An 18,262-nucleotide genomic window follows, 5' to 3' on the forward strand; every position below is an offset into this window, starting at 1 on the left:
CAGGGGGGGACGGGGGGCTGAGTGTGTGAGTGTGTGTTCAGTGGCTAGCTGGCAGGCTGGCAGGCTGGCAGGCTCGCGTGGGGAAAAGAGGGAATGGGGAGGTGTGTGCAATGGGTCCCTCTCCTCCCCCCCTCCCCCCTCGCAGCCCCCGATTCCCATTGCACCTCTCTCTCCCTCTCTTTCCTACTTCCTCTCTCCTACGCAGCCATTTGTGTGAGAGTGAGTGAGTAAGTGAGTGAGTGTGTGTGTGTGTCACATGTGCCCCTCTCTCTCTCTCACACTCCCCCCCTCTCTTCTTAGGAAGTCCTTCCTTTCCTTTTCTTTCCTTTCCTTTTCCTTGCCATCATCGCCTGGCCTTGCATGCCCTGCCCAGACCCTGCATGCATTTCTTGCACTGCACTTCCCCCCTTTCGATCTTCCTTCGTTCTTTATCTCTCTACCTCTTTCTTTCTCTCCTTCTTTCTCCTTCCTTCGTTATTTATCTCTCTCCCTCTTTCTTTCTCTCCTTCTTTCTCCTTCCTTCTTTCTTTATCTCTCTCCCTCTTTCTTTCTCTCTTTCTTTCTCCTTCCTTCTTTCTTTATCTCTCTCCCTCTTTCTTTCATTCTTTCTCTCCTTCTTTCTTTCATTCTTTCTCTCCTTCTTTCTTTCATTCTTTCTCTCCTTCTTTCTTTCATTCTTTCTCTCCTTCTTTCTTTCATTCTTTCTCTCCTTCTTTCTTTATCTCTTCTCTCTCGTTCTTTCTCTCTCTCCTTCTCTCTCTGTCTCCGTGTTAAGGGTGGTCTCACTCAACTCTATCTTTTCTTTTCATCCAATCTGCTCCCCCCCCGTTCCGTCCCTCCCTCTGTTCTCGATTTCCTCACATTCATTCTTTCTGTTGGGCACTTTCCAAAAACTCTTCCACCCTTCCTTTTCTACTGTCTTTTCCATGATAAATCAGCCTGAATATACAATTTTCTATCAATGAAGGATAGACAATAACATAACTCTCACACTGCTTAAAAATATACATATACTCTTTTATGCAAAGTACTGAAAAGTATGTAAAATTTTAATAATAATAATAATAAATTACGTTCTTACTTACTTGAGAGATAAACCAAATACATAGATATATATATATATATATATATATATACAATCACTTGGATAATCATTGAATATACCAAAATAGGTTTGATTAAAATGGTAAATAAATCTACAAATGTTCATAGAAAATAATGTGATTGTAGATAGAATAAAAAAGTTGATCAAAGTCAAATTTCTCTCTAAAATAATAATAATTAAAAAAACTCAAATATTCAAAAAATGAAAGCCTACAAACCACAGATAGAGTCTTTTATAAGATAGTCGAAATCCTAAATCACTGAGACAATTAATTAGTACTTAAAGTTTCACAAGAAAATACAATGTATATATTTTATTATCATTATAATTTATACATTGTCTTTAAATTTTTTAATCCTTATATTCTTTTCTTTTGTTGAGAGAACCAAAATATTTGGGATTATTATTATTTTAAAAAAAAAAGTGTTAATTTTTTTTGGAAATAGTACCATGATTTAAACCTTATTATATTAAATACAACAAGATTTTCAAAAGAAATTGGTATGAATTATTTAATTTATTTTAATTATGTATAGAATTATATATTTTTTCATTAGAATAAATTTTAATTTTTTTGGTTTAAATTAGAATATAATATGATTTGGATATATTGATTATTGCTTGTGCAATAAGAATTTAGGATAAAAAAGTTCTTACTTCTTTTGGAGGTCAAAATTTCATAGAATATATTAATTATTATCATAAATATCATTTTTAGCTTTTAAAATATTTAATTAATAGACCTTATTTTATTAAAACTTTATGAATCAATTCTAAGATGTATTATATTGAATATCTATCTTTAAATATTATTTATTAATATGGTTTTAAAAACATATGTATATTTAAATTATAATATTTCTCTTTTAGTTTAAAACATTTATCATTATCTTAATTAGCAAACTAAAAATGATATATACATAAATTATTAAAGGTATCTAAAAGTAAAAAAACATATTCTAAATTTATGTACATAAAATAATTTAAAAATATATCTTAAAGTTATATATATAAACTATCAAAGCTATCCTCTAAGTAAAAAATTTAACATCAAAAAATAATGTATTTGGTTAATTTTTTATTTTTAAATACCAAAAAAAATTTTACATAGAGCTTCATATCTTAATGACATTATAAAATATAAAATATAACTATGAATAAGTATTTAATTAAAATAATAATCTACTTCAATCCGATTTTAAATTTTTTTTTAATATATTCTTGTAATAACCATATTTTTAAATATATATATATATATATCTTAAAATTTTATTTAATTTTTATTTATAAATTATATTTTTAATTTTAAATATATACATATATTCTTTTAGATACTTATATTACTTTAAAATAGAAATAAGTAGAAGTTGTTGAAGTGAAAGTGAAAATAAAATAAGTTACCTTGTAGAAGATATTACCTTAGATAAGTTGTTAATGGTCAAAGAGTCAATTCTAGGTGTATAGAAAGAAAATCCTATGTATATAGGTCGAGGTCAAGGACCAAGAATCAAAGTCAAGAGAGTAAAGTAATAACTAGGAAATATGTCAAGGATAAGAACATTCTAAAAACAAATAAACAAGTGAGACTTCTCTCAAAGAAAGATGACAAAATAGAAGTAATTTTAGTATATATATATATATATATATATATATATATAATAATAAGAAAGAAACTGGAATAGCTATTGTCAAAAGTCAAGAAAATTAGAGATCCTTGAAACTAGACTAAAAGTAAGAAAAGAGTTGACAAGAGTGAGGAAGGCTTTACTCTTGTCTCTATCTAACTAAGGACTACATGGCGATGTTTTATAGGATCTCCAATATGTGTTGACTTTGTAGGACACATGTCTTGACTTACAGGGCAAGTTTTTCTATGTATGGGCCACATAGTAAGCTTGGTTTTCAAGCTAATAACATAAGTGGCACATGGCCAACTTGTTGACCACGTTTTTAATCCAAAAAGTCAATTAAAGACACTTATAAAGTCAAAGCAATGTCTATGAAGCTTCTAGGAAGATTCCATAACAAATACTATAGAATTAACTTATTTTTACCTATTTTTACTTACTTCTACCTATTTATACATGTAATTACTGGTTTACATACATATGTCCGTGACATTACCCCCCTTTCTAAGGACGAGTTCCACAAAGAGCGATCATCATGTGTTGAGGAAATCTATGATGCGATGAATTGTATTCACCACATACTCTGATCTTTGTTCACTTCAAAGATGATTGATAGAGCCTCTCAACCATCGGTAATATCCCATACTAAGACGAGAAGACCACCCAGCTATTTGATCGTTGTTCAGGCCTTCATAACTTCCTTTGAATAAAACATTTAGAACATCATCAGGAATTATTCCTACCTCTAATAAAATCACCAAACATCGAGAGTCCCTTCCAAGGTCGTGATACCAAATGCATTGTATCTTGCCATCTATTCGAGGAAGAACATGTCGTTCTTGAAGATCTTCATCTTGATTGTATCATCTTGAAGGTTGTGACAATCATAATGTCTCATCTAGCACGTCAGCAATCAAAGGCTCTTGAATCAAATCTACTAGTTGTTGGTTCTCCATCTCCTCAGCGTCACAACTACAAAGAAGCTACAAACAAGGATTGAAAGTAGAATGTTATCTTACTTAGATCTTAATTCTTTCATAAGGAATGTTTTCATCTTGATTTTGACAGATGTCATTGATGAAAAGCCTCCACCGCCTTTGCTACATTTACAAGATTCTTTACTGGCTCCCATGTACATTCACTAATATCATATCCGTACCAGTGGACAAGATATTCTAATTTATTTTGGCGTTGCCTTGAATCTAAGACTTCTTTCACTTCAAACTCTTCATTATTGTCCACTTCTATAGGAAGAAGTGGAGCTTGTCTTCTTCTTGATATGTCCATTGTCTTATATAGTGAAAGAAGAGACACATGGAATACTTTACATTCTAGAACATATAGGCGTCCCTCAAAATATAGTAGATTGTTCTTGAATTCAAACTTGGAAGTATCATGAGACTTTGAAGGATTTTCCTTAATATCACGAATAAGAGGATCACAAGACATACTTGATTGAACTTACTTAATGAAAGTTGAATCAATAATTAGTGTTGATTTCATTGCTCGAAGATGAAGATGCTCTAGCTTCAAGAGAATTGTCCGTTGTTGATCAAAAGTAGCATCTCTTTCTTTTGGTACTAGGTACGATTGTCTATACAATGCACCTGACAAATCTTGACAAAGACATACTCCAATGGGCTTGGCGACGATTCAAAAGACGTGTTGACATAAAATATTTAAAGTTCTTCTGATCTGTATACACTGTGACTGGGCTAGAAACACCTTCTAGATAATAGCGCCATTCTTAAAACGAATCCACGATTGCAAGAAGTTCTTTGTCATGGATCTCATAGTTGATTTCAATCGGTGAAAAATTTCTGGAATGAAAAGCTATTAGATGAAGTTTATCATTTGATCCCATTTGTGACAATATGGCATCCAAAGCAAAGTTTGATGTGTCTGTTTCTATAAAAAATGGCTTAGAAAAATCCACGCAATACAAGATTGGTGTAGAAACAAAGGCTATCTTCAAAGCTTCAAATGCTACTTTAGCTTCTTGATTCCATTGAAGTTTGTCTTTATAAGTCAAATGTATAAGTAGAGCTGCAACTTGAGAGAAGTCTTTGATGAAGATCTAATAGTAGCTGACAAATTCCAAAAAGCATTGGACATCTCTTACCGTTTTTGGGATCTTTCAATCCATAATAGTTTGAACTTTCTTAGGATCCATCATAAGTCCATCATTTGAAATAATGTATCCTAAGAAGTCAACTTGAGTAGTATGTGAGCTCTCAATTATATTCTAAAATTTAAATTGTTGTTATTTTTCTATTTTATGATAATTAAATATATTAGATTAGGATTTATATAAGTAGAATTCAATTTTATAGAATTTTTAGGATTACAACCTCTTATGGTATAAATCATAGTCTAATTCCTTGAATTAGGTTAATTAGGATTAAAGTGATAAGAGTTAGAAAATTAGAATATTACCTTAGTTAGTTTAATAATTTAGAGGTTGTTAGTTATTACTATAAGGGTTGACTAAAAGCCTATGAATGCATCTATGATCATTCACATGATTTAGGAGTTGGAATTATAATTCTCTAAAAGATTTAGGGAAGTTAGCAATAGTAATTTTGGATTTTTTTTTCAAATTCGACAAATTTAAGTGGCTTGGTGGTTCTTCTACTTAATGGGAGTCTTTTTAATGCAATGGTGGCACTGGATTTACCTCATGGAGTGAAGAAAACAAGATAAAAAAATTCTCCTTCAAAATACAAGAGAAGCAATGAAATACTCATTTTGAAGAATTTCACAAAAATTACCAAGATCCTTGTAAGTAAAAACTTCGATGAAAATTATAATTGAGCATGGATTGAGGCATGTAAGTAGTCGATCTTAGCTAACAAAGGTTTTTTGAACATAATAGTGAAGTTAGATTTACAAAAAAATGCTTTCTTGACCACTTACAAGAGCCATCAGCCTTGATAACGAGATTGGCTCTTGGATGAATGAAGGCCATAGATCTAGATTAGGGATCTTAAAAATCAAGGCTGGAGATTTAGCCACCCTTCTACGAGCCTCCACTCAATTGTATAAGAGAGGCTTGGTTTTCCAAGCCCTCTCTCTCTCCTCTTTCGGGTGAAGGGTGGAGCCATGCCAAAATTTGGCCAAAACCCTAATCTTAATTTTATTTAGATTTTAATTCTCATTGTGAACCTTGGGATTGTGTATGTATGGATTTTTCATTGTGAAGGATGGTCATTAAGTTTTAAAATATGTTTCATTGAGGTAGATATCTCTTCCGCCTTTCAAATACTCCAAGGGTTTCAAGGGCCTCGGATTTTCTTCAATCAGTCACTTAATTTCTATTGTTTCAATGTGAGATTCTAAATAGTTGTAGCATTTGTTGTTAGCTTTCTAACAAGATAAGAATTGCTTGATTTGGAGTAAGAAAGAAGTTTTGGTGAATTTTTGAGTTTGAGGGAGTCGACTGCCTTTGCAGTTTGAATCAATCAAGTTTGGAAGGGCATTTCTCAGTGTCTGGTGATTGGATTTATTTGAAATTTTGGAAGCATCAAGCCTTATAATCTAACCCCTGAAAAGCATAAGTTTTGTTGAATTTGAAGACAATCTGAATTTTTAGTGAATTTCTAAGTGAAGAGGATTGGTTACCGTGGCAGTTTGGATCACTCAACTTCAAAGGAGGAATTCTCACGATTGGATCATTAGATTGCAACGAAAATTATTGGATCAAAAGTGCCTTCAAGTCAGCCTTGCAACAAGTTAAGAATTATTCAAATTGAAGCCGATTACAAATTTTGGAAAATTTTGGAGTAGAAGGGGGTTGTTGCCTTTAATCCTTACATGTTGTCAAGGTACCTTCACCTTCACCTCTCTCACTTTATTTTTACTATCATCTTCACGGTGAATTGTAAGCTCTACATTTTACTTTTCGGCTAATAAATTTTAAGTTTAACTTTTAACCTTTAATATTCTCACTTTAACTTTTAACTTTAACTTTTAAATTAAACTTTTAATTTTAACTTTTTACTTAACCTTTAATCTTAACTTTTAACTTAACTATTTTTACTAAATCTTTTAATTTTAACTTTTAACTTTATCTTTTAATTTTAACTTCTAACTTTATCTTTTTTTAACTTAACTTTTAACTTTGCTTTTAATTCAAACTTAAGTTTTTATTCTTAGGGTCAGTTAATAGTAATAATTTAGTTAATTATTTTTATTGAGTTTGCATTTTAAATTTCATTTAACATGTAATTTAATGTTGGTAACCATTTCTTGGAAGGCATAAAACTAATTGAAATTTTTTTAATATAAAGATTTAAATTAATCTAACAATAACTTAATTGAGAGCTCTCCAATTCCACCTCTTGGACTTGTTGTGTGACATAGGTTTCATCAAGTGGTGAAATTTGGCCTCACATAGTGTAAAATATACACTTTTCTATCTTGGTATAGAGTTCAGCATCTCTTAGTTTTTGTAATACATGACGAACATGAAGTTCATGTTCTTCTATATTCTTAGAATAGATTAAGATGCAATCTAAGTAACACACAACAAAATCATCTAAAAACTCCCAAAAGATATCATTCATTAAATGTTAGAATGCTGTTGATGCATTTGTAAGTCCAAAAGGCATGACGTTATATTTGAAATGTCCATACCTTATTTGAAACATAGTCTTCTATTCATCTCCTTCTTTGATGCATACTAGAATGTATGCACTTTATAGATCTATTTTTGTATAGATCTTAGCTTGATTCAATTGATCAAGGAGTCCAGATATCAAAAATAGCGAGTATCTCTTTTTGATAGTGATTTTGTTGAGTCCTCAATAATCGACACAAATCTGCAATGATCCGTCTTTTTTCTTCACAAATAGAATTGAAGCTCCTACTAGAGATTTGGAATGGTGTATGAAGTTCTTGGCCAAATTCTCTTCAATATACTCCTTGAGTTCAGCCATTTCATTTTGAGATAAATTGTAGATTAATCCAAATGGCCGTTGTGCTCCTTCTTGAAGGTCAATTGAGCAATCATAGGAGCGATGTTCTGGACGAGTATCCACATTTTTCTTCTCAAGTATATCTTGAAAATCTTAATATTGGCTTGGAATGCTACTTGAAGTCTTTCCACGAGTAGAAACAGGTGTGACATAAATGACACAAGGTGATCTTTCTTTTGCAGCATGCAAGAAAGCTCTTATACCTACAAATATAAGTTTAATTGTACTAGACTTATGACTTTCTACTTGATTAACTATGCTCTTAGTTATACTTTCACAAAAGTCAAGACTACGAGAAGTCCAATCTATTTTAGGATTATATTTTTCTAGACTTGATAAACCTAAAATAATTAAATTAGAAGGAGATCTAATGATATTAAATATTACAAAGCCGTTATGACCATTAGTTGCTATTTCTATAGGAAGGATTTCATGAATAACATCTCCTGAAGACAACGGACGAGCATCTATGACTTCTACATGAACAGGTTTAGTTTTCTTCACTAAAAATATGTTATGTCTTTTAGCAAATTCTTCATCTAAGAAACATGCTAAGGCTCTTAAATCTAGTAAGGCAGAGGCTTTGTGATGTTTAGGTCCTAGAATAATATTTATTGTAAAACATGGAGAAGGTTCTAAGGAGAGGATAGGTCCTTCACTAGGCATTGTACAAGGTTCCAGCCGCACGATTCCTATTGTAGTTGGACAAATTCATTTTTTGACATGCTATCTTCTTTAATTGCCGTACTCCTCATTTTATGGTTGCATCGTTTCTTTGGACAATGTTGAGTAGTGTACTTAGATTCTCCACAATATAAGCACAATCCTTCCTGACGACAACGAGTCTTTTCTTACTCAGTAAGAGGTTTGAAATGTACTGCAGCAAATTGCATATTCTCTACTTTCAAATGTATGTGTTGAAGAGATGTTGGTGTTGCCATTGAATTAAAGTAACATTAAGGTCCACTTGTACGGTTCTCTGATTGAAATTCAAAAAGACGATTGTTGCACTTCACAGCAAAGTCAATTGCTTAACTCAATGTTTGAGGATTCAGTAATTTGAGCATTAATTTTTTTACTTCATATTGTAATCCATAGAGAAATTGACTAATAATTGCAGCATCATCTCACTTGATATTAGTTGCAAGTTGTCAAAATTGTGAAGCATAGAATAATATTGATTAATTACTTTGTCGTAAAATACAGATGTTATTGGTTGCAACATGAATTACATCATATTCTCCATACATAGATCAAAACTCCACCAAAAAAGCCTCTAGATTATCCAATATTGGATCTCGTTGTTCAAGAAAAGATAGAAATCATGATAATACTGAACCTGAAAGAAGCGTACTAATGAATATAACTTGCGATCCTGTAGTTGGATAGCTTTGGGATTGAAGTTCAATCACAAATTGTACTTGATTGATAAATCCTCTTAGCTTTGATTTAGTGCCATCAAACTTCTCGAATAGGACAATTCTTAGTTCTCTTACATTGGAAGGAGGTTCCTCTATAAGAGAAGGGACATGATTTGGTGCAGATGTTGAAGCAGCTCCAATCATTTCTATATCTTCACTTCCTGTCAATCTTGTTGCTCCTTGTAGTGGTAAATTGAGTTGATGCGTCGTAAGCATTAACTCTCTCAATTGTTCTTGCATTTGTGCCATTGCACTCTTCATTTTTACAATTTCTGCTATGATAACACTAAGAAAAGAAAAGATGTCTAATATCGCTCAAGACAAATAGAAGAAACGACTTGAGAACAAAAAAAATACTAAGGACAATATCAGTTTAGAAGAGGGTAATCCACAACTTCTAATATGCTTATGTCTTATTAAGAGAAAGGGATAATCTACTCTTCATTAAGATTAGACAAAGCTCTAATATTGTAAGTGCACTCTTGTCAATCTGTCAAGGATAAACACATTATAAAAACAAATAATCAAGTGAGACTTCTCTCAAAGAAAGATGACAAAGTAGAAATAATCTTGATATATATATTAAGAAAGAAACTGGAATGGCTATTGCCAAAAGTCAAGAAAACTAAAGATCCTTGAAACTAGACTAAAAAAAAGAAAAGAATTGACAAGAATGAGGAAGGCTTTACTCTTGTCTCTATTTAACTAAGGACTACGTGGCAAAGTTCTATAAAACATCCAATATGTGTTGACTTTGTAGGACACATGCCTTGACTTACAAGGTAAGTTTTTCTACGTGTGGGCCACATAGTAAGCTTGGTTTTCAAGCTAATAACATAAGTGGTACATGGCCAACTTGTTGACCACGTTTCTAATCCAAAAAGTCAATTAAAGACACCTATAAAGTCAAAGCAGTGTCTATAAAGCTTCTAAGAAGCTTTCCTAGCAAATACTATAGAATTAACTTAGTTTTACCTACTTTTACTTACTTCTACCTATTTATACATGCAAATACTAGCTTACTTGGATATGTCCATGACAAAATATTCAAAGAATATGTAAGAGTAATTACTATATGGCATATGATATCCTTGAAGTTAGTGAGTTTCCAAAAGGATCTTAGGACCATGTATACAAAATTCTAAGAGTAGAAGTTGTCTTTTTGAGCAACAACTACTAGCTATAAGTATTGGATGTTGGATGTGAGACATATCTTACTTCATATTCTCTTTGTATGCAACCTTGCTGATGCTAAGTGTTGTGACTTCAAAGTACTTGTTTTTCAATAGGTTATGAACTCACTCACCTTTAGTTGTAAGTTTTGAAGTTCTTTGAAGTCTTTATTGGTGTTAATAGTAGATCTTATAGTGGTTGCTGATGTTAAGATTTGATATCTTCTAAACCTACTTTTGTATCTAGTTGTTGATATTGTTATTGCTCTTACTTATTATTAAATGCATTCATGGTCGTGGAGGTTGTTAGACACCTTAGATTGATATTTTAGGATACTTGTATTATGTTTCATTGCTGAGTTTCATCATTGATGCTCTAATTTTGTGCTTTTATGTACTAATTTCCTTAAGAAATCCACTTATTGTAATAAGAGGTGCATTGTTAGATTAGAAGTGTTTTGTGAAAGAAGAGAGGTGATTAAAGAAAGACAAAGCTTATACAAGAGGTTATGATAGAATATCAGACTTCTGAGAAGTCTTATAAGTGAAGTTGAGAGTGATTGAAGAGTTTAAACAAGAGTTTACTCACTAAAACGACATTCTGGGTTTCTAAGGTAATAACATCTTCATACTAATTTTGACAATTCATTCTTATCTTTTCTTGATTTTTTTTATACACCCCTTCTTTAGATATGGTTTCAAGTGAGGGTGAGGGTTTGAGAGTGATTGAAAAGTTTAAGGGTGATAATTTCTACCATTGGAAGAAGAAAATGGAGCTCTTGTTGGCTTCATTAGATCTTTGGGACATTTTTGATGAAAGTGAAGACCCTTCAAGTAATGATGTGAAGGTGAAGAAGTAGTACAAATGACATGAAAAGAAAGCTTTTGGCATGAATGCAAGAAATCTTGATGATGCTAATTTTTCACATATAATAGCTTGTATTGGACCACTGGAAGCATGGAAGATTCTTTGTAACATCTGTGAGAGTAGAAACCTCGCCAATATCCTATAGACAAGAAGGAAGTTCTTAACAATAAAGATCGAAAAAAGAGATGATCTCATGGCTCACATCAATATGATAAAAGCACTTGCAAATCAAATAGTAATTATTGACATAGTAGTTGATGATAGAGAAATTGTGTTGGCATTGCTCATGAGTCTTCTCAAATCCTACAACTACTTCATTATGGTATTGGAGTCTATCAACATGAAGGAACTTATTATTAAGTATGTCACATCAAGAGTTGCTCATGAAGTATGCAAGAGGAAAGAAAAAGAGCATCAAAGATTCAGCTCTATTCTCAAAACAAGGCAAAGACACCTATTCTCACCAATGTGATAGTTCGAAGAGCAACATGAAAAATTGCTATATTTGTGGAAAATCAGATCACTTTACTAAAAATTCCTATAAAGCCAAAAAAAGAAATAGAGAGAATGCAAATAATGCTTGTGATAACTTTGGTAAAGATGACTATACTTTCATGGCAAGTGAAGGAGTTTCTATGGTTGCGATGCCTAAGTAGATTATAGATTCAGATGCTACTAAGTGCATGACACCATACAAGTATTTATTTGACACTTATGACGAAATTTCAGCAACCAAAGTTTGGTTGAGAGACAATGGTATGATATAAGCCATTCGAATTGGCTCAATTATTGTTGAGATTGTTGTAAAGGACCAAATGAAGAGGATCAGATTGAAGTAAATCTTACATGTGCCAAAGATAAAGAAAAATCTCCTTTCGGTGAGCAAATTTGTATTATATCATTGTAAGGTTCATTTTGACATGAATGGATACTTTGTAAAGACATTGAATGGAGAACATATTGCCAAAGGCCTTAAAAATGGAAATCTCTACTTCATCAATCGTAAGTAGATGAATAGAATTGAAGTAGCTGCATTTATTGATTTTTCACAAGATCAAGACATGTTTGGAATCTGGCATCAACTACTTGGTCATTTAAATGTCAAATACATAAAAGAGCTTCAATCCATGTTAAGTGGCTTGAATCTTGGTCATTTCAGCCAAAATGCCATGATACTTGCTTCTGAAGGTTGTATCTAAGGCAAACAACAAAAGGCTTCATTTTCCAATGGAGTTGCAACACATGCAATCAAATTATTAGAGATTGTGCATTTTGATGTTTGTGGATCAATAAAGACACCTTCAATTGGAGGAGCAAGGTACTTTATCATATTCATTGATGATTTTTCAAGAAAAGTGTGGATATATATCATTAAAGCTAAGAATGAATGTTTCTCAAGATTTAAGAAATTTAAGGCTCTTGTAGAGAAATAATGAGAGTGCAAGATCAAAGTATTGTGCATGGACAATGGAGGTGAATACATGTTAAAGCATTTTGATGAATTCTTGAAGATTCAAGGTGTTGGTAGACAAATCTCTACTTTTTATACTCCACAAAAAAATAGAATTGCTAAAAGAACAAATCACACTATTATGGAAATAGCAAGGAGTATGCTTCATGCACAATATCTTGGATATGAATATTGGACTAAAGTTGTGGTTACTTTAATGTACATAAGAAATAGGTGCTCTACAAATGCACTCACATCAATGACTCTACAAGAAGCTTGAAGTAACAAAAAATCTTATGTTTCATACATGAGGATCTTTGAATACATTGCTTATATAAAGGTACAAGATTGCATGAGATCCAAACTTGATGCAAAGAGTACAAAATATATATTTTTTGGATATTGTAAAGTTACCAAGGCATATAATCTAATATGTTTAGAAACAAAGAAGATCATCAAAAGTTGTGATGTTGAGTTTTTGGAGCATAAAAGTGTTTTTGAGCACTTAGAGATGTGTCCAAGTGGAAGTAATAGTATGTTTGTAGACACATCATCAATTTCAGCAAAGAAAGAAGAAGAAGATGATGGTCACAATGAAGATGGTAAAAATACAAATCAAGATGAAGTACCAAAGAAGATAGACCATAGTGTGTCTTCAATTATTAGAACCAACAATGAATACAATGAAGATATTGATGATAATGATGATGATGAAGAGTATCAACCTTGAAGTGAAAAAAGACAAGCTTTAAGAAAGAAGAAGATTAGAAAAGATGATGAAGTGTAAGAAGATGAATCTTCTCCAAATGAAAGGAGAATCCTTTGAGAGAAAGAAAACCACATGGTGAATGGTAGAAGGACCACATTTTTCTTCAAGTAAGTTAAGAACATACCAATATTATTCTTCTTATTGATCCATTGATTTTGTGTGATGCAATGAAGTCCACAAATGCTATGAAGTAGAAAAATATTATGAAAGAACAATAAAAATCACTTATAGACAATGGAACATGGGAATTGACTCAACTTCCACCAAATCGATCTTTAATTGATTGTAAACAGGTGTTTAAAATAAATAGAGATGCAATGGGTAATATTATGAGATACAAGTCTAGATTGGTTTTCAAAGGCTATTTATAAGTTTTTGGTGTTGATTTTAATGAGACATTTACTCATGTGGCCAAATTCACCACCATTAGAACCATTATGGCAATAGGGGCAGCAATAGACTTGGAGATGCATCAAATAGATGTGAAGATGGTATTCTTGAATAGAAGCTTGAAAGAAGACATTTATATGGATCAACCTCAAGGATTTGTACAAGAAGGCAATCAACATCTTGTTTTTAAGCTGAAGAACTCTTTGTATGGACTCAAGCAATCTCCAAAGGTATGGTACTAATGCATTGATACATTCTTTGTGAATGAAGGATTTATAAGGAGTGAGGCTGATCATTCCTTGTATGTGATGCAATCAAATGAATTCATATTGATTGTCATCTTATATGTTGATGATTTGATCATCTTAACCAATATAATGAAGATGATAGATTGATTGAAGACAAAGTTAGAAAAAGAGTATGAGATGAGTGAATTGAGAGATCTTTACTATTATTTAGGAGTGGAGTTTGTAAGAGATCGTGCTAAAAAGACCATTACAATGAGCCAAAGCAAGTATATTGAAGAGGTGTTGAAACAATTCAATATGGAGGAGTGTAAGCCTATTAGAATATCTTTGGAGGCCAATTTGAAGTCGATGAGGCTCACTGAAGAAGAATTTGCTAAAGTTAAAGGAAAAATACAAGGTGTTCCATACAATGCAATAGTAGGCTCATTAATGTATGTAATAGTTGGCAAAAGGATGGATCTTGCATATGCAGTGAATGTTGTGAGGTAATACATATCAAAGGCTAGACCAATCTATTAGGCAACCATCAAAAGGATCATGAGGTACTTAAAAGGTACTTTGAACTTCAAATTGTGCCTTGGAGATGATAACATTACTTTACATGATTATTGTGATGTAGATTGAGCTAGAGATGCAAATGATAGAAGTTCAACAATGAGGTATGTATTCTTTGTTGGAGTGGGAGCGATATCATAAAATTATAAGAGAAAAATAATAATTGCAAAGTCAACAATGAAAGCAGTATACATAGCAGCAAGCTATGGTACAATGGACGCAATATGACTAAGATAACTTTTGAAGGACATTGGAGATGTGCAAATGGAAGCAACTTTAATGGAGTCTGACAATCAAGAATGTCTTGCATTTGCAAAGAATTCTAAGCATCATTCAAGGACCAAGCACATTGACATTCAATATCACTTCATAAGAGAGAAGTTTGAAATAAGAGTAATTGATATGAAGTATTGTGCAACGGAAGACATGCTTGCTGATTTGTTGACAACAACATTAATAAAGGATAGATACCACATATTGACAAAGGTATTAGGATTGAAAGTCTTTTGACCAATAGCAAAGTGGGAGTGTTGAAATAAAAGTGAAAATAGAATAAGTTACCTTATAGAGGAAATTATCTTAGATAAGTTATTAATGGTCAAAAAATTTACTCTTCGTATATAGAAAAGAAATCCTATAGATATATGTCGAGGTCAAGGATCAAGAGTCAAAGTTAAGAGGATAAAGTATTAATTAGGTAAGAATAATTAGTGCATGGTATAGGATACCTTCGAGGTCAGTGAATTGTCAAAAGGATCTTAAGACCATGTGTACAAAAATTAAAGAGTGGAAGTTGTCTTTTTAGGCAGCAACCACTAATAATAAGTATTGGGTAGTAGAAGTGAGACATATCTTACTCCATACTCTCTTTGTATTCAACCTTCTTGATGCTAAGTGTTGTCACTTCAAAGTACTTGTTCTTCAGTAAAAATAAGTAAAAATATATTAAATAGATAATATATATATATATATATATATATATATATAAACCTAAAAGAATATTTTTTAATTATAAATTATATATTTAGACTTTTATGGTTATGTCATGTAATATGAAAAATCTTTCTAAATATTTTTACTTTGAAGAACCTATATTAAAAGTAACTTACAACTTAATAGTTGAGCCACAAGACTTGCAGTTCTTAAAAAGCTTCCATACAATCTTTTTGGTAGCTACAATATATATATATATATATATATCTATATTATTAATTATAATTTTAGTATTTTTAATATTTTATCATAATTTAATCTTAATTCATAACAATCTAATTTATTTATAAATTATATATCTATTTTAGTTTCTTTTTAATCTTATGTGATTTTAATTTATTCTTATTTTTTGTTTTAGTATCACAAGAGTATATTATATTTTTAAGGTTCTATATAGATTAAATGATTTAACAATTCAATTTGTTTTTTAGAATATTTTTATTTAAGAAGTGAATAGTTAACCTCACTTCTTAAAAGATAATTTTGTATATTAAAAATTGAAATCTATCTACTTTTCAATATAATATATTTATTATTATTATTATTTTCATTATTATTTTTCTTTAAAGATAGTAGACTACTATCTTTTATATAAGTTTTTATTTGGTAACAAAAGTTGCAAATAATCTTCTTTTGATTCTAGTTGTGATTTTTAGTATTATCTAATTTAAATCTAAATTAATTTAGATAGAAATAAAATAAATTATAGATGCTGAATTTTTTAAAATTAAAAATAAATTTATAATTACTACATATTTCTATAATTATATTAATATTTTTTGTTCAAAAACTTTAAATATTAAAAATCTTAATTATAGAAGTACGTATAAAATACTTATAAAAGAGATTATCATTGAGGTTTAATTTATATATTAAGAAGTTATATTATTGAAAAAAACAAATATAAGAAGACTATATTTACAAGAAAAATTTCAAAATTTTAATATCACAAGTTAAAATGAACCAAGGATTGTTATGCTAAAGAGTTTTGATGGAACAACATCAAAGTCTTAATAATTTCTATAGTTAACAATATTATTCATAAAATTACATCTTCCTTCATATCTTAATGCTATTACTTAAGTAGAATTTATACATACATTTATATCTAAAAGTATTCTCTCTTGATTTTTACTTTTGATAAACAAGTGACTTACAATTTTTTTATAATTTAAACTTATATTTAAAAATAAATAAATAGAGAAGCAATGATTAAACTCTATTTTCTACAATAAGTATCAATAGCTTCCATTCAAAGTTAGTAATAAGGCATAACAATTTTGTTGTATAACCAATATTAATTGAATTTTTCATAAGTTTGATTATTAAATATTTAAATTATTTTTATCTATAAATAGATCATTCTAATTACAATAGTTAATGAAGATTTATTATATATTTCATAAATTTATTTTTGAGCTTTATACTATAATTAATAAATTAATAAGAAAATAATTATCATAGCTTCCTATTAAAATAAACAATAATTAAAAATTTAAAGTAAAAGAAGTTTTGGATTCAAGGTGGAGCCAATATAAATTTAAAAATCTTTTATATTGATGGAGGCTTATAAGAGCCTTGTAATTGAATTCAAACTTGTTTCTTTTTAATAACAAGATCCATTAAAACTAATGACCGACTATTGATAATAACACAATTAAAAACCAAGTACAAAATCACTTTAAGATTCAATTTGTAGAACTTTTTGAAACATAAAAAACCAATAACTAACATTATTATCTTAAAAGTTGTTGTTTTTAAAAATATTGAATAAATCTCTTAGATTTTTTTAACCTTTGAAATATTAGAATCAAAATAAATAACTTCTAGAGAGATTTTTTATTTTTATTTTTTATAGATAGAGAGATAAAATTTTCACAATGTTTTATTAAAAGGTAGCTATGAAGGTCTTAATAATCACAAAATAACTTGGAGGTCTTTTTTTCATTACATAAATTAATATAGATAATTAAAGAGACTTATCAACTATATTCGTATACAACATATATCAAAATTTATGGCTAATATTATTTCACATATCTTTGGCTTCATCAACCTTTAAAAAAACTTATTTTTTCTTTGTAGAACTTATTTCCTTAAAAATGAGAGTCATGTAATAGATGTCAATTGAACCTAGGTACCTAAAAATAAGATAATTTAATAAAAAAATATATTAGTTATGTAATATTTTATTTAATAAATTTCCAGAAAGTTTCTTGGATATGAATTAGATATTTAAATTTTTATAAATATATCATGTGTTGCTTAAAACCTATCTTAAAAGTTTTTTACTTTATAGAAATTGTATATATATGCAATGTTTTTACTTTATACTTATATATAACATGTTGTATATATATATATATATATATATATATATATATAATGTCATAGCTATTTTTATTTTTAATTTTTTTCTAATTCTGACTTTTATTTTATATTACTTTTGATGAATATTAATAAACATTGGATTTTTTTAACAAGTGTCTTCAATCGTTTCTAATACACAATGTTTTAGAAAATTAATGTTGTTTTATTTTCTCTATTAGATGTTTAGTTGGTTACTCTGCAATAGAATTTGGTTGCATTCTAAGATGTTTTAATGTAACAATAATAAATGTAATAAATAAATCAAAGTAATATCATAATCAATGTTGAAGATTCAACATTTTTTATTTTTATGGATA

The sequence above is a fragment of the Physcomitrium patens genome, chromosome 7, assembly GCF_059467195.1.
Source record: "Physcomitrium patens ecotype Gransden chromosome 7, ASM5946719v1, whole genome shotgun sequence".
NCBI lineage: Eukaryota > Viridiplantae > Streptophyta > Bryopsida > Funariales > Funariaceae > Physcomitrium > Physcomitrium patens.